The 24,212-nt window shown below is 40.4% G+C and overlaps 1 long non-coding RNA gene across 1 annotated transcript in view; it reads right to left on the bottom strand.

Moving 5' to 3' along the window:
* Positions 1–1,979: 1,979 nt before the first annotated feature.
* The window catches only part of LOC146757928 (uncharacterized), a 118,853-nt gene continuing 96,620 nt past the window's right edge, over positions 1,980–24,212 (bottom strand). The window contains exon 3 of the long non-coding RNA XR_014935446.1: positions 1,980–2,110. This is a non-coding gene — a long non-coding RNA (uncharacterized LOC146757928). The remainder of the gene's footprint in view (positions 2,111–24,212) is intronic.

Here is a 24,212-nt window from a genome sequence, read left to right as displayed (position 1 = left end):
GAAATGTAGTAGGAAGAATGCAGGTAGGCTTCCATTAGCAGTACATATAAAAGCATGTGATACGGATAAGGTATCAGTACAGGACATTGTGTGCAGCTGTGTATAGGTTATGCCTGTTATCACTACCACAAATATTTAGGCATGAGGCTCTATAGCTCCATTTCTCATTTTATATAAAGGCATTAGTAACATTAAGGTCCAGCAGAACAAAAGTAAGTTTAACGTTCTTCACAAACAACTTTAGCATATAGAAGGGAAAACAGAAAGCTGCTCCTCTTAAAAGAGCTGATCTGGAAAGGGAATCCTAGTCAAAGTTAAAGGAAAAAAAACCACATCCTGTTTGCTTGCACTTAAGGAATTGTGATAAGGGGTTCTCTTACAGAAGCAAGCACTTTTCATCAAGGAGTATGAAGGAGGGTGCCTTCTGGACACTCTTTCTCTGTTACTGCCTTTCTTTTGGAAGCTCACACCTACCCCATGACCATGTGGGAGGGCTCCTGCATCAGAAATATAACAGGAACCGAGGGATGGAGCAAGGCATTGCCAGTAACATTCAGCTGCTTTTGACCTTTGCTACAAGCTTTGAATCAGAGACCATTTCTTACCCAGGCCTGGCACCAACATTCAAGTTTCTGTTGACATTAATCATGATGAAGACCAGCCTGGTTGGAGCTACTGCTTCCCCTCCACATAGATACTTTGGTACAAGTCAAACACATCCTAGGTCATGTCAGCTGGCAGAATCTGACATTTACAGCAAAGAAAAAAGCCTGGAAGATTTGCATAAGGACACAGCAATGCTGGCTGGATGCAAGTGTCTCATGTCATTCATCATAGAGTGCAGGACAACCCCACCACTCCCATGACATCCATCACAGACCCCACAAATTAGCTGAAGCACATAACTTCCTCCTTCACTGTCCCATCCCTGTCCACTGAGTCTACTTTGAGTATTGACTGCATATTCCTCCAGGGGCACAGTACAGATGCTGCTCTGAGCAAACCCAGGGACCTCAGCCTATTCTCACATGTGTTGCCCTGCAGATTCTTTGCGGTCCTCCTGTGAACACTCTAATAGTTTTATGCCTGTCTTGTATTGTAGCACCCAGAACTTAAGGTGAGGTTGTACTGGAGCAGAGCAGAGAGGGATGAGCCCTTCCCTTGCCTAGCTGGCAGCCCTGGCCCTGAGCACTCTGGCCTTTCAGGCTCTCAGGGCATGCAGCTGGCTCACTATTTGAACTCACTGTAGGGGACTGAATGTTATTTCATAATAACGACTTCTTTTTCATGCATTCCCAACTTCCCCAGTTCTAATTTTAATTACGGCCATTTTGAAATACAGCAAGATTTGTTATGTTAAAGAGGTTGCTGTTTCCTCCTGTGAGCAGCCAGAGGTGGAGTACACACAGTCCTTAATTTGCATATCCTCAGCTTTAGTTCAGCAAAGCTTCCAGTTGCTGCTGGGTTATCTAGGGATGTAATACCCAGCTCCAGTCAAAACAACTCTGTGGTTTCATTTACATATTAGGGGAAATAAAATAACATGATGAGTCAGAAGAGGAGCTCTCTTTATTATGTAATGAAATAGTAAACCTTTCAAAGAAGACAATCTGTATTTGCTGTAGTACTTCCCCCAGAACTCTCTGTAAGATCTAACTTGACCACAAAACCAGAAAGCCTGAAACCGGTTCCTTATTGTCACAGGAAAATGAGCCGTCATAAGAGTCATATGAACATTAAGAGCAGCATGGTCGTCGCACTTATCAAAGCAGTAGGTTGCATATAGGCACGTATGCAGATGAACCTCCATAACTCCTCCTTCAATATCTGCAACCTTCTCATTAAAGGAAGAACTCAAGGAACTTGGAAATTCTCACCTTGAGTTATTCCTCCATACGTCTCTCACAGACAGAGAAATGTTGTTTGATAAGGAAAATGCATGAAAAATATGGCAGGTTTACCTACTTGAGTAAATGGTGTTTCTGCTTCCAAATTGTCTCCACAGCCAGAACTGATGGTCAGGAAAAGGCCATATTTCATCAGTATGAAAATTCTTCCCGTCACAGTAGGCCAGCTAATAGAATGAAGGGTATCTCCACATAGATGCCATCTGGATGACAGGGAGAAAGAAAGAAGTTTCAAGACCTTTAGATACAGTAAATGAAGTACATTCAAGGGGGACAGGTGAGTAATTTGGTCCAGTGAAACATGAAGGGCAGACTGTGAATCAAACCTACAAATTCAGTGACTGATGTCTTTCAAAAGTTCCCTGACAGAGGAAATGTGCCTGCCAAGCTCAAAATTCATTACGAACACCAAACGCTGCATCAGAAAAAACACATCTCGCATATTAATTCAAAACAACACTGGAACCCAAGTTACTGTCAGCAACTCCTGACAATATAAAGGGAAAGAACATGCACAAATTCTACAACTACGCAACTGCGGTGTGTATCTTGACCTGCTGTCCAGTTCATCAGTTCTCTTTAAAAAAGTTTTATTACCATATTCTAAGTAGAAGAATCTCTCACACTGGAAAATGGATATTATCTGTTCAAAAAAGGGAAATAATTCCTTAATTTTCTGACAAAAACCTTTGAAATCCCAATTTCATATGCTTGCATGTCACACTGGACATCAATCAATTCTTGTCACATTTTTCATGTCAATACTTTGGCCACGTAACTATGAATAGTGACTTCACACTGACCTCTTTGCAATCAGGATTTGGCTGATAGCTTCTGGGTGCTTAAGAACCGACATAACTCTGCTCCATCTAAGTAAAAGGTTATTTAACTCAATGAAAAACTGTTTATTTCACTGGGTCAGGACTGAACTCCTGATGTTTACACGTTACTTCAGCTGTAGAAATATAAGAACTTGCGACTGCTCAATGGGGAATTTCATAGCCCAGATCCTATACAATAAAAGGAAAAAAAAAAAAAGTATCTCAAAACTGATCATCAGTGATGAGCTGCTGACAAAAGAAAACACCAGAATATACTGATTTTTCACCAGTTTCTGATTCCACAGAAGATCACAAATGCTCCGATACAAATTACTCGTGCAGCAGCCACACCAACTACAGAGAAGTTTGATTTTCTTCCCCTCCCACACCGCCACCTTCCTAATGGAAATTGTTCTTCTAGGCTTCTATTCACTTCTTAGTAATTGACCTGAAATTTTAGTAATTTTTGTGGCTATTCTGTCAGTACTTTTCAGTACTCATAAAAACCAAAACCAAACTGGAAATACAGAAGTCCCAGTGCGTGATATCATTTTCACAGTATTCATCTTCAGGAGCCTTTGGATACCCACAGACAAGGTAAGAAAAGAGCTACAGAGGGCCAGTATCAGTTCAAGTAGGATGGGATGTGGGACATACTGAGTAATGGTTTTTGTCTCTGTTTTCTGACAGTGGAGTCACACTGACCAATGGAAGCCCCATATCCTTGTTTGTGTCTGTGGAAAACCTCCTCCAAAAACTGCAGACCACAGTTGAGGTCATTGTCTCTTAGACTTCTTCTCTCTCACCCTGATAGAGAGGGAGACACCCTGTCAGTATCTAAAGCAGGGGGATATAAGAAAGAACTTCAGAGGCTAAGGAAGACCAGAGCCTTTAGTGCAATCTGTTGTGATAGACAGGGAACTAGTTTTGAACTTAAAGAGGGGAGATATAGATTGAATAAGGAAACAGTTTATGATAAAGGCAGTGAAATGCTGGCACAGCTTGCCCAGAACACTGGTGGATGCCCCATCCTTGGAGACCTTCAAGGTCAGGCTGGAGGGGCTCTGAGCAGCCAATGGAGCTGTGGGTGTCCCTGTTCATTGCAGGGCAGTTGGACTTGAACTTCTGATGTCCCACCCTAATCAAACTGCTCTATGATTCTAAAAGTTCTGTGAAATGCTTCACTCAAATCAAGGATCCTAGCTAAACTTTGCATAACTCAGCTTTGGATTTTATATGCAGTTCTTCACTTTCCCCATATTTAATCCTGGTTCTGCGCCTTCCTCAATCAAGACGTCATCCACAATGTTTAAAACAAACAGATCTCAAATTCTCAAACCTCAGAGATTCTCAAAAAGCTTAACGCAAATTGCAGTTTGAATCTCCTTTGTGGATGTTTTCATTAAATCCAGATCTCATTAAAATTTGAGACCACTCAGACTGCCAGAATCTGAGATTTCAGATGCATGTGTGACAAATTCAAGTTGAGCAACTAATGTATTTTCCAATATGACTAAAAGTCTCACTTCTGATGTGCCAACAAAGCCCATATGACCAAAGCAATTATGCAGTTACATCAGATGATATCAAAACCAAATCTTGCCTCTGGTTTTACAATAAGATCCAATTATGGGAAATGATCTGTTTCAGCTGAAAACTTCACTAGCTTTAGAATTAGAGAACTAATGCTGTACATGACCCAGAAAAGGACTCTTAGTAATTTACACTAAAAGTTGTGCTGGTCTCTGCATCACACTGCCTTTTCCTACTACTTAGTTGAGCAGTGCTGTCTGTTAAGATAATTAAGTGTAAGAAAGAATCTACTGTGAGCAAACATTACTTTCCTGGAACCAAAACGACCACCACAGTGTAAAAACACAATTTGATTTTATCTCACTGTTGCAGATAATAACTTGGAAGATGAGAGACAAAAGTGAGGAGTGGAAGGGAGTAGAAAAAGGAAAGGAAAAAAGTGGAAATGTAAAGAAAAGGAATATTATACAAGAACCACATGGCACATATTTTTAGTAGAAAAAATATAAGTTAATACGATTTTGAGATGTGTCATGGAACAGAAAAGCGAGCAGCAGTAGAACTCTTGAAATGAAATAGTGTTGTAATCCACATTCTTTAAAAACAAAGCATGGCATCCAGATATCCACAAAGGCAAACAGACTGATAAAGATCAGTCTATCCAGAGCACTGCCATAAGTTCGGTGCAAGTTACCTGATGTCACCTTCACTTTTGCTGCCTTATTACAGTGGCATTTGATGTTGAGAAATCAATATACTGCAGGATTAAGTTATTTGACTGAAGCAACACAAATCGCTTTACCGTTATAAGAAAGCAATGAAATCCTTACACACTGGACTTTCTGTGTTGTGGGTGCATGAAACAAGTCCTCAATAGCTTCAGTTCAATGACCTCAAGAGACCTCCAAGACCAACATAGGGGTATGAAATGGGGAAACTCAGTGGGACAACTTTCTTCCTCTTTCATTTTCCACATGCATGAATTTAGTACCCTAAAGATACAAGCTGAGAAAAAACTTTGAAAAGAGAGATAAAGCCTTTCAGTAATGGTCAAAATGTTTGTATGTCCATCTTAGCTTAAAAGCAAACAAAAGAGGTGCCTTAATCACCAAAATCCATTCCTCATCACCACCACACAGAGACTTTGCACAGAGGATCCCCTCAACACTCTCCTCTCAAGCCATGAAATGTTCCCCTGAACACCTTTAATATCAAAGGGTATAAATCCAGCATCTCCTGGTAACAGCAGGAGAGACCAAGGACATTTTAATGAGCTCATCAAGACTCCTACATTTCAGATGTAGCATCTCAGAAATTTCCTGGAAAAAAGAAAGACCAACCATGTCTCCTGCTGCCAGAAACTAGCGAACAACTACTAAAACCCTTTCTTGAATCCTATTTAAAAATCCTCTCTAGCTCTCATCCTATTAGTTAGCAAAATATACTTAATTATCCTAATAGCATGTGAGCAAAGTATGTTCTGAATATGCAGTGCTTTGAAGGGACCAAATCAAGAGGTTACACTTAACCAGTATCCTTACTAAAAAAAATAATATATATATCACCTAAGCAACAGTAGAATCGTATCACAAACACACACCACCACAGTATCATTGTCTACAACCCCATCATGAATCTCAGTCTCGTTCATCTTGGCAAGCGCAAACCCACAAGTTTCCCTGGAGGTTTCGCTGCTGCTAAAAGAGAACTGCTTTGTGGATCCCCTTGTTAGAACGCTGTCAGAACACCACTGACACACCATTCCCAAAGCAGGTTCTCAGTTCTGCAATGTTTTCTCTGTAGTCTTTGAAAATTAGGCAGTTTTGACAACAGCGGTGTGATTTGAGGAAAAACTCAAATGCACACAGAAACCCATATTTAGAATTGAGGAATGGCATAACCTCGAGGTGAACAAAAATCCCACCTTTTCTGTTAAGATGATAAGAAAGGCATCCTTTTCACCGATAAAAGCCTTTTTCAAATCTCTGGAGGCCGCTTGCAAATTCAGATGGTAAAATAAGCTCTCAGCTTCCTAACTCACAGATGTCAGATTTTATGACAAGCTCTTCCACCTTGGAGGTGACTCTCCAAAGCACAGCGTATCCTGAACTACAGTTTTCAGCCTCAACTTTGTTTTCTTGGTAGGTCCCACAGGGTTCAGACTCCAACACTGTGCACCTCCTTAATTGGAGTAATGGCCCAAAACAGCTCTAAAAAATAGAATCTCAGCTGCTCAATTAATGTTCTGTTAAATGTGTATAAATTTTATAAACATTTATAAATTAAATGTTCTGTTAAAACAGTGTATAATTCACATTACAGGCATGACTGTATTGCCTTTAAGTGGATAAAGGAGGGAAAGGATGCACTGCCCGTGGAAGTTCCTTTAAACACAGTAGAAAACAAAGGAAGACTTAAATCCCATTTGCACAGCCCTAGTTTGGAATTACAGCCTAAACCAGGAAGAAAAGCCAGGGCACTTTCCAAGGACTGAACCAAACCATGGAAGACATGAACTTCACTAATGCACCTGTATCATAAGGATTTCACATGGTACTGGAGGATATCCTATCTCTAGGCAATATGTTGCTCTTATGTATTTCTCTTAGCTCTGAACATTTAGTCTGTCATAAGCAGAAACCAGCATCATATTCAGATTATGGATAATTCAAAATCTGCCCAACTAGCAGCAAGTTTAGAAGGTTTGAAAGGCAGTTTCTAGCTTACTAAAATGCTGTTAAGGACTCAGCATTTGTATCACGGTTATATTTCATTAGTCCCTCAGCTGTAGCATCTGGCACAGGAGAATTTCTGCAGCTTCCACAAGCGCTGCATTTTGATCCATGCATCAGGCAGGCTTGAAAACAAGTCTGACTTTGATTCCCTTTAGACACTGTTGTTTATAATGCTACTAAGCACCAAGAAAAAATAAGCCATGTTCTTATCAAGTAAATGTTTCCATGCCAAAAAGAACAGTAATTACTGCTGCAGTGCCCACCTTTCTCTAATTACAACTCAGGCTCTCCAGTGTGAAGAATAACATCCCACTATTTTGTGGAATGCTCCGCACTTAAGCTGGCAGGCTGGACAGGGAACCTTGGGCTGACTGGTCTCTGTCAAGCGTGGGATGAACAAGGAAAGTTCCTCTTATGTTACATGACCCTGAATGTCACTGGAGTTAACACACATTAACACTAGGAGCATCTAGAAGTGCTACACTGTTACCTACGAATGCTCAAAGCACCCAGCTCTCAGGGACTGAAAAACATGGTGTTCAACAGTGCCTGAGCTTTGCTATACTGAGGTTTCATTAATGAGAGGATGCTCTTTTGGGCAGCCATCTCATTTCGAGAGAAGCAAAAGAAACTCAAACCAACAGTTTGGACTTTGGACTCTCGCACTCACTTGGCCTGATAAAGTTCTGTATATTTTTGTTCCAGATGTTCATCTGATCATACTTCAGGAATGGTTTTGTTATCCATTAATACTCAAATCTTGGTGTTCCAAGCTTCAATACAGCCTGAATGAATTTCCAATAACATACTATGTTTATTTGAAAAATCCTCATCAAGAAAACTAATGAGTCTGCTTCAATATAATTCTTATGGAAAGGCTTGCTAAAGGAAAATTGTGCCATTAAATGTATTGCATGGAATGTGTAGCTGTTGGACAGGTATGAACATCTGATTGAATTGCTTCTGTTAGTTCCAACCAGCAATGGAATCATTGGATAATCCCAAATTGAATGTTCTGTTCTTATATTCATAATTAGAATCACATTGGTTGTTTACATAAGTCATTCTGCCAGAACAGAGCTTATATCACATAACTGATTAACCATGGCTGTGCAAACAGTACATTGTGAGCGTTCATTGAAAGCTTCTAACGTAACCAAAGGAAAAAATAAAGCATAACTGCTCTGAAGTACATATTTGATTCTCTTTCTAAATAAAGTGTGCAAATTACCTGATCATTCTGAGACTTATATTCTTGGTTTAACTGAGATTAAGCTGATGAGAGAGTGTTAATCCATTAATATTAATAGACACATTGTTCTGGCTGATCATTTTAGAATAATTGAGAATGAACAAACTGAACAATTACATAAATCCTTTCTAAGCCTTTTTAAAAAAGTGAAATCAGAAATAGCTGACATTTAACACAATTTTATTCCCTAGGAAACTTGAATGATTGTGTCTCCATGACAACCAGCAGGAAAAATGCAAGTTTTTAATATACTTGTCCCTTCCTAAGTTTTTAATATTTAATTTCACTGCCAATTTTGTGTCTCTCATTGCTCACTTAGAACAGAAAGATGTTAAAGAATAGAACAACAGTTCTTTACCGCTTTTATGGGGTGTATTTTTATCTTCCTACTGTGACTGTTTCACCTTTGGTTTTGAGGACCATTCTTTGGTTAAAATATCATTTCTCATATTTATCTCCCCCAATTATTTGTTGAATAGGATTCCCCCCCCCCCCCCTAACCCTAACCTCCCCCACCACCACCATCACCCTGTTTTTCTACTACTTTGAAGATTTTGTTTTTCTAATAAGTTAAAACATGTTAAGATTTTAGAGGTCAGGGATGACCAGGTAAAGGACGTAGCATGAAAATCCCACTTCACTTCTCATCCTTACCTTAGACGATGATGCTCAAAGACTCAACCACTAGAGGGTAATATAACACAAGGAAAAGGAAACCCAGTGCCCTCCAATTTGAGCCGTGGCCTTTTTCCCTAAAGCAAGCTCATATTTCGTTCAAGTTCATTCAGGCCAAATGGAATCCCATCTCCCATCGTAGCTGGGCATTTCATTCTCCCACAGCCTCCAGCACTAACTATAGAACAAATTCCAAGAACATTCCCAAGTATTTTTCTTTCTAATTGCTGTTGATGCCTCCCTTAGCTGAACTACAGCAACAATGAGGAGAGAAAACTCATTTGAGCAGAGGGGACATGTAGTATGAATTGCAAGGCTAGGAAGTATTTTGTGAACTCAGCAAAGGGAACACAAACTTTGTAGGGCTCCTTGGACACATAAAGGGGATGTTGCTGCATATACTACAGCAATGCTTGAAGCCACAGCCAAGAGCAAGGAAACCACACCTGCATAAGGTGATGTGTACTTGGGAGAATGAGCATGATCTGGTATTCACATATACGTGAATTTTCTCTACTTCAAAAGCTACATTGACAGAGCAGCCACTTTGTGTATTTCAGTGAATATTGAAGTCCTGAAGACAATTGCTGACATGTAATTTTAACAGCCTGCCTCAGACAGATTAGCCCAAATTCCTCTGAAGATGCTAGAAATAGCATATCATAGTATTTCTGCAAAGTGAAAGTAAAATTTGACCTAATGAAAACTTGGCTTTATGAATGAGAAATGAGTTCCTCTAATGTAGGAAGTAGAGTTAGAACAGCCCTTCTGAGTCGAGTCTAAAATTCAGCCAGAATCCTCAAGAACTCTTCAGTGACTTCTGCAGGCTGGATGGAAGAACCTCAAAGTGCTTCCCAGACATTAAAGACTAGTTCATGGCTATGGACCACACCTTAGAGCTTACTTACAGAATATATGATTTCAAGTGCATTGTCCTCTCCACTTTCAAATGATTTAAAAACCTCAGGTTTCTGCCAGTTTCTTGAGGATAAATACTTTTTTACTGACTCATACAGGAAATTGCTGAATGACATGTAAGAGCTGTTACATTCTCAAGTCTTTATGCACAAGGCCAACACAAAATGTTCCAGGCACCACACTCCGCAAGCTGTTTGATTTTGGTGGGATTTAATTTCCCCAACTTTTCCTTGTTTTCATTTATTCAGTGCAAATTAACTCACAGATATGGTTCACATCAATAGGCTCAGTAATGAAAGCTAAGAACTAATCAGGAATATCTATAAACACGACACCAGACTGACCTGTATTGGATTCAGATCCAAGGCATAGGCAAGAAAAAGAGACGTGTCAGCAATGCTTTTAAGATAATATGAAAAGAAATGCTGTGATTACAATTACAGATAAGTAACCTTTGCTTTCTTTCTGAAAAATAGCAACACGTAGCCTGTACAGGTTTTAACCTTCCTTTATTTTAATACTATCTGTACCCTGAAGTTTGGCACGTGCTTTTTTTGTTCAACAGGAGATTGGGAGGCACCCACCAGAACCCACTAAGGCCTCCAAGCCTGGAGTTGTACACAAGGCCTTATCTTGTCATCCTCTGAGATCCAAGAGCAATCACAGTTTGAGCTACTGAAGTTCTCTATGTGAAAAGTGAACAAGATTGTGCAGCAAGACTGCTATGGACAGCCAGCATGATTTTGTCTAACACCTGCTGACATGTTACTCCACTGATCAAATGACTCCTTCCAAGGTAGAATCCTGAAGGTTTTCCCAAAATAAAGTAGATATAAATAAGCCATTTTTCAGGGGAGAATTATGGGTTCACAACTATATGTAGAAGACACTCCTGCAGTGCCAGGTGACACTACCATAGGAAATGAATGCTCAAAACACGTTTCTGATCTGCCACACTTTCATAAAAAGGTTTGGTCAAGGCAAATCACTCCTAAATGTAGACATGTAAGACCTAGAGATGCCCATCATCCCATTAAAAAAAGAAATTAGAATTGTTAAACTTAAAAGCTCTGAGCACAGGTATGTATTCTGCAGTAGCCATAGCGCACACACTCCAGGATCATTTCACCACACACAAGCATTTCAATAAAACTAATTAAAAACAATAATGAGAATTTGGAAATCAATGCTTACTGGGATTTTCAAACACAGTTGTAGACTTCCACCATACCACTCTACTTGCCACTGAAAACATAACAGGAAAGGAAAACATTGCTATTATTCAGACTATGAAAAATATAGTCAGCACAAGCAGTAAGGTAAAGACTTCTCAGGCCTCTGATTAAATATTAATGGGATTTTATAAGAAATGTTATTTTTAATATGGTCTATGGTATTATATTAATGATTGTATCCTGCAGTTCATCCTTTTAGGGAGCATTTCAGTTGAAAGAGAATGCATTTGTTTTTAAATGAATAGCACTGGAGGGCAAATCTCTGTTGCTGAGTTTCCAGCCTGCAAATATTTTAAGCTTATCAGGATTTGTTAAGTGTAGCACAAGGGAAAACACAGCACCAACAGCAGAGTAGCAAAGTCCCAGGATGCAGCAAGCAAGAACCAGCTCAAATACAAAAGTTACAGGAACAAAACAAAGAACCTGCTTACCTCCAGACAATCTCAGACACACATGGATCTCCAGCAACACACCTCACCTCCACTGCCCACTCTTAAATGAGGTCTGGGAGGTGGTGGATCCTGATTCCACCCTTTCTGGTCATTCAGCTGCATTGCATTCACCTGAGCTTCCCTGGGTTGGCCCTGACTTCCACCAGGTGCTCCATCACTGCTTTGGGCATTTCCACTATGGCTTAAAATTAGTTTAATATGACTGTTTTCTCTTTCTCCACTAAATAAAACAAAATTAAAAGATACATTGGTCTGATTACGCTACCTCTTTCCCTCTAGCTTTCCCTTCTCTACTTTGGACTGGCTTATCCAAGTCTTTCTTGTCTTGTCTTGTACTACCTGTAAATCAAATGAATGGTTTATCCATTTATTTCACAACTGCAGTGGACCCCAGCACTGTTGTTTGGTTTCTTTGTTTAATGGAAACCATAGTAAAAATGAAATCAAAGACAAAATGTCTTCTGGAGAGTCAGAACTGCAGAGCATGTGAATGCTTAAAAATGGAAATAAAGCCTAGTAGGATCTCCAGTCACAGCAGAGCTGGCTGATGTATTAAAGTGCTTATTTGAAACTTAAATAACACCTGTTTCTTACCAGACTCAGCAAGATGGAGGTCATGGTGTGGAATAGGGCCAGGACAGACAAGGCTGGAGAAGTACAAGGACCAAAGAAAGCTCTGTGCTTCAGCTCTCGTAAGACTGCAATAAAATAAAATACCTGTTCTGTATGGCCTTATAATAATGAAAACAAAAAAAAGGAATAGGATGTCTTTTTCCCAGCTATTTACTTACATGGGTGGGACAACAGCAAACCATTCTCTAAAGGGCATTTTTTCTTCCTTGCAAAATGATTCAGTAAGTATAATGCATAGGATTAAGGAACTTTTTTTTTTTTACCTTCACTAACTATGCTAATTCCAGAGCTTCATGGCCCTCATGTTTAATTGCATAATGACTCCTGTGCATATTTGTAGGATGCCTTTAGAGCAATTTTGTCTTTGCTGACCGCATTATCAATAGTAATTCATTTGTTCATGGCATAACATCAATCAGCATTCACTGTAGTTGTACTTTGCCAGTACCGCTGCAAAACACATCCAGCGCCATACATTATGATATCACAGCTACCTACAAAATTAGTGATACAATTAGCAGCAGCCTCTGGGAATTTTGATGTCAGATGACTTGCTCAGCAGCAGCCCTTTTGTCCCTGCAGGCAGATCACTGAGTCACTCAGTCTGTGCCTTTCTGTGCCTCCAGCAACAAGGCAGTCTTGCACACAACAGTGCTTTGCTATGCAGCTGATTTATCCCACAGAGTTCACCCTGAGCAGTTGATGAGACAGATCTTCCAACAACAAAGTATGTAATCAAGTAATTAAAGACTATATTGCATTGCATAAACAGAATGGTTGATTTAATGCTCAACAAACAACAATAGCTGTGATACCTCCTTGCTTCTGACACCCTCATGACCGATCTAGTAACATGGACTCCACTAGTTTCATGTAAAATCTATGCACCCATCTCAAATACTGTGATCCAGGTCACACAGACCTTCTCCAGAGTCTGTCTTCCATCACAGCTCTCTCCCTAAGGGTGCCCCATGACACCAATTTCAGCTACGAGGTGTTTTTTGAAGGATCACTGATGGCTGTTTCTCCATCTGGTGCATTATTTTTATATCTATTCAGGATGATATCTTCTGTATATGCTTAATACAGCTCCTGAAGGGGAGAGGGGAACTATTAGCTATTCCTTCAGTTCTCCTTATCAGAGAACAGGTTTGGGTCTAGTTTGGGTTCCCATATGTCAGCCACAGAGGATCCCTGGTTTCATGCTTGCAGCTGTAGTCTCTACATGCCATAATGCCAAGACCTTTGAAGTTCATTGTGTTTTTCCTCTACTCCTTCCTAGCCCTGTCACATTCATATGCTGGAGCTAATGAGATAAAGTGAGCATATGGGGAGCCCTTCCTGTCTGTGTCAGCAACAGCAATGATTCAGTCTCATAGCAAGAGGCTTTTGGCAGTGAAGGATTTGAAAGCAAATGCAGTTTATAGTTTGTCTCATCCACTGCTGAGAAGTGCAGCTTTACTGCCTAATTACCCAAAAAACTCACATTTTCCCCAAACTATCTCTCCCCTTCTCATTTATCTCCCACTTCTCTCTCTCACTTCTGCTACATAAATCCTTTCTTCTTCCTGAGATTGGAGCAAGTCCAGCTCCTCATTCTTGACTGGACGTGGCATGATGGTTTAGAAATCATCCCACAACCCTGCAGTGTTCTTTTGTCATATCTGGAAGGCCTCTTCCTAGCAGATGGATCATCAGTCTCACTTCTAGTAGTTTCTGTCCTTTCTCATGGCAGCTGATAAAGGTATTACTACCTACAGACTAAGAGAGGAATCAGATGTGTTCATTACATGGGCATTGCATATCTATTTGCAGAATTAGGTACATTCTCTTGCCAGGTATCCATATTGCCAGTCCTATTGATTAAATTATGAGCAGTGGCAGCAGTCAGCCTAGATTTCTGCCTGATCCCTACAATACTTGTACCTGGTGCAACTTGAGGCCATTCCATCTTGTCCTATTGTTAGTTACCCATAAGGAGATGCTGACCCCTACCTCACCACAGCCTCCTTTCAAGGAGTTGAAACTTTGGTCTTGGTGCAGCAAGTGATGCTTAACACCATTCTGAGCCATAGCAAAACTTCAGACTGTCAGACCGGATTTCTGCCTGCCTTGAAGCCAGCTGCTGTGGCTTAGCTTACGCATTTATTAACACAATCAGAAGGGGAAGGAAGCTGATATTTTTAGACATTTAAACTGACAGAAACTGTTGCCACTTGCTCAGAATACCTGGAAAGCTTTAAAGCTTTGAAAAGATCAAGGATTCAGCATGTGCAAGAAAACTTTCCCACTGCTCTTTTATAAAAGGGTCTGGAACCTCTGAGGGATCACCACATCCAGCCCTTGTGCTAAAGAGGGTTCCCTACAGTAGGTTGCAAAGCTACCAGTCTACACTGCTGCTAAGGTAGTAAGGGAGAGGTCACTTTAAAGCTTTGAATGTCCCTGTGGGCAGCTGATTAAGGTCAATATCTTTCTAAATGTCTGCTTTCCAGTCAGTGAGTTTCAGTGTTCCACCAATGTAATTTCACTCTCCCAGACTTCTGCCTTGTCACATGCTGTGTAGTTTAGTCCTTAGCTAGTAAAACTAGGTAAAGCTGTGACTTCCTCCCACATACTCACACTTTATAGCATTATCCTACTGCCTGCAGATGCTCTGTGCTGTATTTCTGCTCTTAAAAAATCTCTACTAATCAGATTTCCTAGCAGACTGGCTCTGTTAATTCAAACAAAACCATAGCCTTCAGCAGAGTCTGAGCACATTAAATGCTCTGAAATGGTTTCAAACAGTTATTTATTTCCAAAGTCACAATCACTTCAGAAGAAAAACGAGAGAAATGCTGATGGCACTGAAAACGTGACGATTTTCACTCCATGAAAATGGCTCTTCTTTGGGGCTTCAGCAGCCCCAAATGTCTGTAACCAGCAGAGACAGAGGTTAATGCCATGCAAGGAAAGTGGTTAATAGTGGCTCCTGAAAAGTAGGAACTCCTTCACTAGCTCCAGGCACTTACATCAGAGTCTGATCTTTTACATGAAATGCTTCATTTGCACTCTGAGGTATACAAGCCTGGGGAAAGGAATGTTGGGTAGGTGAGTACTGGAGCAGGAAGAGGGAAGATGCTGGACATTAGGTGCTCTGCAAGGAGCCTCTTTCACTAACAGGTGCAAAGGGCTGTGAGAAGAGGTTTCAAGCACCATCCGGAAAAACAGTGTCTGTAATTTGTATGTAATTTGTATTTGTCTTTCCTTGCCACAGCCTTCTTTCCCCTTGGAACAGCAATGAGATGGGAATGAAGGCACAGAGGGCCTTTATGCAGTGATATATCAAGGAAACCATCCTCCCATGGACCTGGGCTAGGGCTGCTATCTCTTTGCTGGGACTGGTTTTGTACCTATCTTCTCTAGACATACCACATGCATTTAACAAACAGAACCAAGCAGCTAAGGAAAAATTGTCCAGGCATGATCTCTGCCTCCGTTAGGTCCTTCAGAGCTAACTCCATCAGGAGTGTGTTGGGACAGATAAGAACTCATTTCCATATGTGTGCAATTCAGTCATACAGTGCTGCTAGCATAAAATTCAACTTAATAAGCCTAAAAATATGATTTCTTTCCTCAAACAAGTTCAACTGGAAGATGAAATTGGGGACTGTAACTGATGACTTGTTTACTTTACAAGGGCAGTTCTAAGCTTGTTGCCTTTTTGTAAGTGCAGACTTCAAATTGCTGCTGGAGTTCTGCAGTGAGTGAGATTCCCAGACCTCCTGCCCCCAAAGTCTCTGTAGCAACACATAGCTAGAAGCTGCTTAATGTATAATCCTGCTTGCCAGTGTCAATTAGGAATTTCTTGGCCTCCAGGACAACCTTCATTAAAAGAATTAAAAATATAAATCTTCAGTAAGAAATTGAAGGTCTGGAGAACAGGGGGTGCTGGATTGCTATTAAGACTCTCTTCTGCTCCATGGTTTCCCAGTAATCTCAGAGGAGACCTTCAATAAGGCATGGTACCTCAGTTTCACGTCCTGACAATTAACTTCCTGACCAACAGCGAAGCTTGTTTCAGTTGAAATTGCTGCAATTGGCAAAGCCCCTCAAGCTGCACAGACTGCTCCCCATCTCACAGCTTCACAGGCCAGACTGAATTTGAATCATACATAGTAAATTTCTAAAATGTACAAAAGGAGGAGGGTGTAAATCCTGAGCATAATTCCTCCGCTGAGATCAGAAAAGAGGAAAAGTTTGTGCAAGTTAAAGAGCCTTCAAACCCATTCTCCAAGCTCTATGTCAACAGACTATATAACTCCATAGGGTAGGAACATTGGCTAAATGTATTCTGGAGATAAACTTAGTTCATTTATCCTTGCTTCTCAATATGTGAAAGAGTTCTGGCTCCATTAGAGGCACACCAGGCTGTGCTGCCCATCTCTGTGCTCTGCAGAGCCCATGTTAGGAGTGAGGGACTTGGGATATGATGGGGGTTGCAGCCAGAAGTATGTTTTCTAAGAGAAGGGATGTCCAAGAGCAGAGGGAACTGAAGGACACCCGGCAGAAGGAAGACAAGAGAGTATCCAAATGGTGGCGTTTTCTTACCTTTTGATCAAATTGAAAGTGATCACTAAGTGTGATTCTACTAATTGGAATGAATGCCTTGTTTACTTACTCATACTTTCTGTCAAAATCACACAGCCATCTGTTTTGTCTTTTTTGGTCTGCTTGAATTTTTGCCATTATTACTGTATTTTTACAAGTCCAAGGAGTGCGGTGGTGTGTTAGTTTGACTTATCTTTATTGCTGCCACTGAGAGTGCTGGGGGATCCTCTGCTTCTCCACCTGTCTGAATTTCAGCAGGAACAGTTTCCTTGAGGTAGTGTTAAAACCCTCAGCTTCAGTAATGCAGAACTGGTTCTATCACTTACAGACACTTTATGTCTCAGCATTGCTCAGCAAATCCTCTCAGAAGTGCCATAAGAGAATCCGAGTTTTATAATATTTCCTCATTAGTCTGCTGACACAAAGCTGCGAAGAAGGCATCTGAAAGCACAGGTTTTCTCAGTTGCAAATAATAAGCAGCGATTAATTCCTCTGTTGGAAAGAAGTAAAGATCTATTTCCCTGGGAAGAATTACAAACTCCAGAGGAAGTTCTTATCTGGTTAAATACCTTTCCATGAGTTGGATGCTCTCTTCTTTCTTGAAAATAAAGAGAACTAGTTCAGACCCGATAGCTGATTCTGTAGGAAAGGGAGGGTCATACAGTAGGAAAGAAGTAGCTTCTGTTATCTGCACTATAGCAATAATATCAACGGGATTAGTAAAGTCTATCAGTTGCTGTCCCCACAGGGCAGAATTGCTGAAATGTCTCTTGCAGGTGCCAAGGAAGAGAAATCACTTTTCACACCCCATAGTTCAGCAAAAGCAACAGTGGAGAGTGAAGGAGTCAAAGATGAATGATGATATCACAGATCTAGGAACTATTTGGAGCTGTTGAATCCCCCACAAGGAAGCTGCATAAAGCTGCTGCTGATTATTTCAGTTGATTTGGTGCTGTTCCTTGTGGTTCTTTTTCCTAAAAAGCTGCATTTTACCTTCAGGCAGGATTGCAGGAATTGGAGGTGGTGATAAGCAATTCCTCTTTTTCCTTCCTGGGCTCATTTCAATTGCCTGTTTTTTATCTCCCTTAGCTTGAGTCAGTCTCCAAAAGAGCAAAAGTGTTGTCATTTCTTATTTTTCTCACCGGTGTAAACATGCGCAAAGACTCACATTTCTCTTTGAAAAGAACAAAAGCACCTTGAATTTTAGCGAGCAAAATTACAATGAATTTAAAATGACAGAAGATGGCTTCCTTCTTGAATACAGTTAGGGTGCTTTGGCAGAGCCCTAAAACAGGTTTTGGGGCATTGCTATGTGTGGTGACCTGTGTCTTAGGAGCAGTTGCTGCATGCTGTAGTATTCTTTCTCATTTTTTTTCATCTTCCCTCATTTTTTATCCTTTCATCCCATTTTATAGAAAAGTCTTTGTACTATTCCCAGTTACTTGAGAAAATAGTGTGTATTTTGGGCAGTAGAGTAAAATGTGATCTACATTTTCCATCTCTTTATTGACCCATACCCTCATTGCAGGGTCATATAAGGATTTCTGGCTCAGTCCTTCCTTCTCAGACCGTTACGAAGTCATGTGAAATTGTTGCAGTGCAGGCTGGTACCACTTGGAAAGCACAGCAAATGAAGATCTGGAACTGATCCGCCACTGTGCAGATACTTACACAGATCTGCCTCCTGAAAGGCTTTGTACAGTCATGGTGTAGTAAGTGCAGACTCAGGAAGTTTTACACCTGTGTCTGAGGAGGATCATGAAAATGAAACTTTTGGGGCCTTTGGCATAGTAAAGGAGAGAGGTGTGTGACTTGCTGTGGCAAATGACAAAAACAAAGACTTTGAGTGATAAGCAGGATTCCACCTATCTTTGAGACTTTAACCTGAATAGTCTTCCTCCATAGAGATACCAGCGAAACAATTCTACCAGAGTTCTTGACAGTGTAACCTGTTAGTTCTTTCTATGCAGCCTCATGGCCTCTATTCTATCTCCTAAGCATCAACTCCTGGCCATTTTCAAATCTCCAGAGCAGTCACCCTGCAATGGGAACAAGTTGCATCAAAGCAGAGGATACAGGGTTTTCAGAAGTGTGAGCTTCTGGGACCTGAGGCATTGCTTGTTTTCTTGGGGCATCTGGACAAAAGCAACAAAGGAAGGTAGATTTGGAAACTGAATCTCTGATAAGAGGCTGAAGGTGGAAAGGGAATGGAAGCAGTTGACACTGTCAGTGTGAACTGATGAGTAGTAGATCCCAGGAGGGTAATGACAGGAAATAGTGTCCATTGAGCATCCGAGCCAAGCAACCACCCTTAGTGGAATCATTTACATAGCTGGCATGCTTCGCTGTGCTCTGCAGCAGGGACAGGATACACAGCTAGATGTCTTCTGGACAAACACATATAACTATGCAGCCCTGATTCTGAATGATAGTTTTCTTCACAGTTTCATCAAGCATTTGCAGTCACCTTGGTTAAGTCCATTAGAAACTCTTCCTCTTTCCTAGAAGCTCTCTTCTGCTATTAGCTAACACGCTGCTGCAAAAGCTTAAGTTATTAAATACCTGGGAACTTTCTGCTTGGTGAAATCCCAGTTCCAAATGACCTTCTCATGTCATCACCTCCACAAATGCAGACCACAGTTTGGCAAAACCAAAGCAGTGATTTTCTGTTAAGAAATGAGACGGAACTGTAGTTTAAAAGCTTAGTCAGAATCAGAACATTCTTTTCTGCTAAACAAAATTGTGTACAAATGATGTTAGAACAATTTATGTTCATCATTAAAGTGCTATAAATAAACAGATGCTGGCCCTGGACCATGTCACATGGCTCTCCCAGTGTTATTCCAGTTCTTGCTGCCATCAGAATGGAATGGCTGGGATTGCACCAAATGGATCAAAGACCACAGCTGACTATTAATACGGACCATCTATCTACTCTGCAGATCTAGTTAACAGTTTTTCTTTACTAAATGATTCCTGTGGGCTGTAAGTCATACTCAGAATCATTCAGAAAATGAGGAAGAATCATCACACCATATGTTTTTACAAAATAACAAAGAAAAAGACTAACGTTTTTTATATCACCAAAAAGGCTGATTTCTCTACAGGAACTGAAAAATAGTGCAATACTTTGGTAAGTCCTGCAGTGTTTGTTCTTGTATCTCCTCAACACAGCACACTCCTGCACAGCTCCAGAAATCATCTGGCAGAGGTGTGGGTCACAGCTGCCCTCATGGAGGGGAGGAACTGCTGTACCTCAAACTGCTGGTCATGCCCAAGCCTTGCCTTTCACACCAGAAATAGCTCCCCTTCACTCCAACACAGAGAATGTCATTTTTCATATCCCAGATTTCCTTTTGTTTTTTTTATTTCTCCAAGCCAGAATTACAAGCGACAATTAAACAAATAGGTATTTGAATAAATATATATATATGCATTTTAAACAGCAGGAATTCAAATTTTGTTTCTGCTGTTACTGTAACCATTATGGAAGAATAGATCAAATCTGGTAACACAGAAATTAGAAACCAGTGGTTATATTGGTTTATTTATGTACAAGTTGTCCATTCAGAAGCACAGGTTGGAGCTCTGTGGTCATTGCTTTCTGCTGACACTCTCGGCTGGCATTAGATTGTTTGGAGAATAATCTCACACTTTATTACTTTGTCCTACTTGGGTGCAGTGTTGGCAAAGGCTGTCAGACATGATTAAAAGTGCTGGCCAAGCAATCTGGTGCATTCTGGCAAACCCTGTATTCCTTGTCCAGCATCTAAGCTAGCATCTTCCCCAGGATCTGGAACGATTATCTCATGCTTTCAGACAAACTATTATTATTATAGAAGAAGAAATGGATTTTTAAAACAGTGTTTTCTTTGCACCTTTACATGCAAGCCACATAGCATAGAACAAAACTGTCTGGTTTGCTGTTGATCCAAATACTGCAGTAGTTCTTTCTCAACAGCATCTAGCAAAGTAAGAAAACCTAAAACCTTTCTGCTACATATTCATCAATGAACTGCTTTCTGTGGATGCCGTGCACTTTCTGTCTGCTTAATTATGGATATTAAATTTCCACTCTGACTGGAATTTATGCAGATCTGAGCTTCAAAGTAAAAAGCGTGGAAAGTATCTGCACTTCTTTTTCATTCTGCAACATCTTGTCAAATCCAATTTTATTTTCACGGAATGGAACTTCCTAGAGTGAAAGTGATGCTTCCACCTTTATTTATATTTTCTTGTTCCGTTTTCACAAGTTTTATCAAATATTCACTAATTTACAAAGTGTGGAGAAGATGAAAAATGCTTTAAAAACTGAAAGATGCTGAGCATTTTGCATCTTTTCTTAGAGTCTCCTGAAGGCAGAGGTTTCACAGTTCCAAGAGAATTAATGAAAAATGGAGATGCTCAGGAAATTAAACCCATTTATCTTCCTCTTTTTTCTTTGACCACTGTCTGTCTTGCAATTCAGAAACAAACAAAAAGGCTGAAAAGCTAAAATCAGCAGTGAAATAGAAAGTCCCCATTCTGAACAATTTACATCACACTTAACCATGTAAACTAGAGTAACAAAATTCAGTGTGCTCAAAAATCAAGCCCAAGCTTTGAATTAAGCCTTCGCTTACATGTTTTGCTAGATCAAGGCATATCTCATGAGATTGAACTGACTCAATGGCAGTCACTGGGATCCACATTCACAACCCCAAATGCTCACCCCATCCTGCTGAAACTTCAGCGGTCAGCTGCACTTCCTTCTCATTTTGCAAAGACTTCAATTTCTTGAAATAAGCCTTCAAATGTAATTTCTCCTTTAAGGAGAAATTCATTATTTGGTGTAGAAGAATAGAACATGCAATTATACAAAATCAGAGTCCGACAAATGTTGAAAGTGTATTTGACTCAGCATGTGATTAAAACAGGATGGTATTCCCCCACCTCACCAATTGGACCGTCCCTAATGGCTGCTCACTAATTGCTAGTGGGACTTTGAAATAAAAAAACACTTGAGGACTGCACAGGACTCTGCAGTCCATACAATGCATGTGACTCTACCACATCAAAATCACATCTGCCTGTGGTAAAGCTGGTTTTCCCTCCATCTTTTCTCACTATCGACTTGTAAAACCACTTTCTTACTCCTGCGTATGCTCTTAATCATGCCTACTTAATACAGAATAGCCATGATGTGAGAGTCTATCTAATCTTTTCTCACTACAGGTTGTCTGCTGCCAGAAGCCTACTGTAAAACAACTCTATCAGTGAAGGGTCAAGAGAAAAACATTTTCTCTTACAAAATCAAGAAGTCACTTGGCCTCTATGACAGATTCCTGTTCTTGCAATTTGTCAGTATTTCACTGCTGCTAAAAATAGTGGCTAAGATATGAAATAAAAATCAGTGAGTAAATGCACACAGGTTCAGCGGGAATTATGTATAGTCCTTAAATATGGACAGGAAGAACTGCATTGTGGCCATAAGTGTTGTGGTTTTTGTTCTTCTAAAACGAGAAGTATATAATGCCAGCTCACAAGGAAAAGCTGTATTGCTTTGCCTATATTTGGGCATTCAACCAGTCATTCTACAGGCTGTCTTCCACAAACTGTGAAATTTCTGATAGAGTAAATCAATTAAAAGAGTATTCATGGCTGGCAGGCCTGCAGATTTCTGTACCTCTAACACACCTACAAAATGGATGTGAATAACTTGAAAATCTTGTTGCAGTCACCTGGAGAATTCCTGCATGTAGGCAGATTCTCTCTTCTAGTTTCCATTCCCATTCAGCTTGTAAATGATGCCTATCTCAAAGCAAGTTGAACACTGATCATTCACAATTATATAATCGTAAAATAATTTAATTTGAAAGAATTTTTTGAAAAGTTGGATTAACCTCTGCTGAGCATAAGGCCAACTTCCAAGCAAGATCAAGATGCTTATGGACTTGTCCATCTGAATTTTGAATATCTTCAAGGATGGAGATTACAGTCACTCCAGGCAATCTGTTCAACTGTTTAATCACCCTGTGAAGAATTTTATCCTTAAATCTATATGAACTATGTCTTGCTGCAACCTTTGTCTGTTCACTCCTCTGTTTTCACAGTCAACCTTTGAGGAGACTCCTGCTCTAGCTTCTCTAATACCTTCCCTTACGCTAGCAAGGGTGTTGAAACCACTGACTGAATTATACCCAGAATTATATCTAGAATTATACCTAGAATTATAAAAATCTGAAGACTGAGATGAAATCATGCTCATTCAGAGCATTTTGTAGTCTGGAATCCATCTTCTTTACCACCTGTGAGATGGGCCTTCATCTGTAACAAAAACCCTTTGTATTCTCAAGGATTGCCAAAGAGCATGCAGTGATGATTTGCTAGCAAGCTGCCTTTTGTGTTGGCATGAGGCATGTGTCTGACTGTTGTGATGGCGATCGCTTCTGACAATTTATTTCAACAGCGTTTGAAGAGTTGGGTAGAGTCCTACACCTGGGGAGGAATAACCATGTGCATCAGAACGGGTCAGCAGGGGCTGGAAAGGAGCTCAACAGGTTGTCCATGAGTCAGCAGTGTCCAAAAAGGCCAATGGTACCTTGGGGTGCATTGAAAAGAACATGGTCAGCTGGACGAGGGAGGTTATCCTCCCTCCCTACTCTGCCCTGGTGAGGCCACATCTGTTATACAGCATCCAGGTCTGGTCTCCTCGGTTACGGAAAGACAGGGAACTGATGAGGGACCTAAAGCTTCTCCCTTATGAGGAAAGGCTGAGAGACCTGGGACTGTTGCAGTGAAGAGAAGATGATAGGACAAAGGAAAAGGGGAGCTGCCTTTGCACCAGGAGTCTATACTCAGTATATCTGACAACAAAAAATTGAGTCACCAAAATGTTTAGTGAGCACCAGTTGTATCTTTACAGATTTGTGTTCAGTAAAAACAACACTGGGACTTAGATCTGTCATTTTTGCTAACCTATACCAGGACTTACACTCCCACAGAGTACAACACCAAGTCAGAGTCAACTGTGACAACTGTGTAACATGCCACCACGTAGAACTATGTTTTGGGTGTCCAAAACATGATGTTACAGTTGGGGTAATTAGCTGAGTGCCCAGAAAATCCTCCTTTTTTTTTTTTTTTTTTTTTTTCAATTTGATTGGCAGCGTTTGTAATATCTTCAAAGAAAACTGTTACTGCTTCTCATTTTAAAAAGCTATCAATTTCACAGACGTCTGACTACAAATAAGGTTGCATCTGAAGATCCTTGAAATGGCTCACGCACTAGACGGGAAATTAGAAATAGCTCTGAAGTGTTTGTAGTATTAAAGCAGGGAACACCAGATCATCAGAAACAGTGGAACTTGAGAATACACCAGAGGAATCCTGCTTTGCCTCCTCTTCATGCTGTAAGTTGAAGATTTATTCAGTGGCACTGCCCTTTCCATTAGCTTTGCCTGTTTACATGCAGCAATTTTG

The sequence above is a fragment of the Coturnix japonica genome, chromosome 18, assembly GCF_054131305.1.
Source record: "Coturnix japonica strain WE chromosome 18, WE-NBRP24, whole genome shotgun sequence".
Lineage (NCBI taxonomy): Eukaryota > Metazoa > Chordata > Aves > Galliformes > Phasianidae > Coturnix > Coturnix japonica.
The sequence above is the reverse complement of the archived record's forward strand: the minus strand, read 5'-3'. Positions and strand labels throughout refer to the sequence as shown.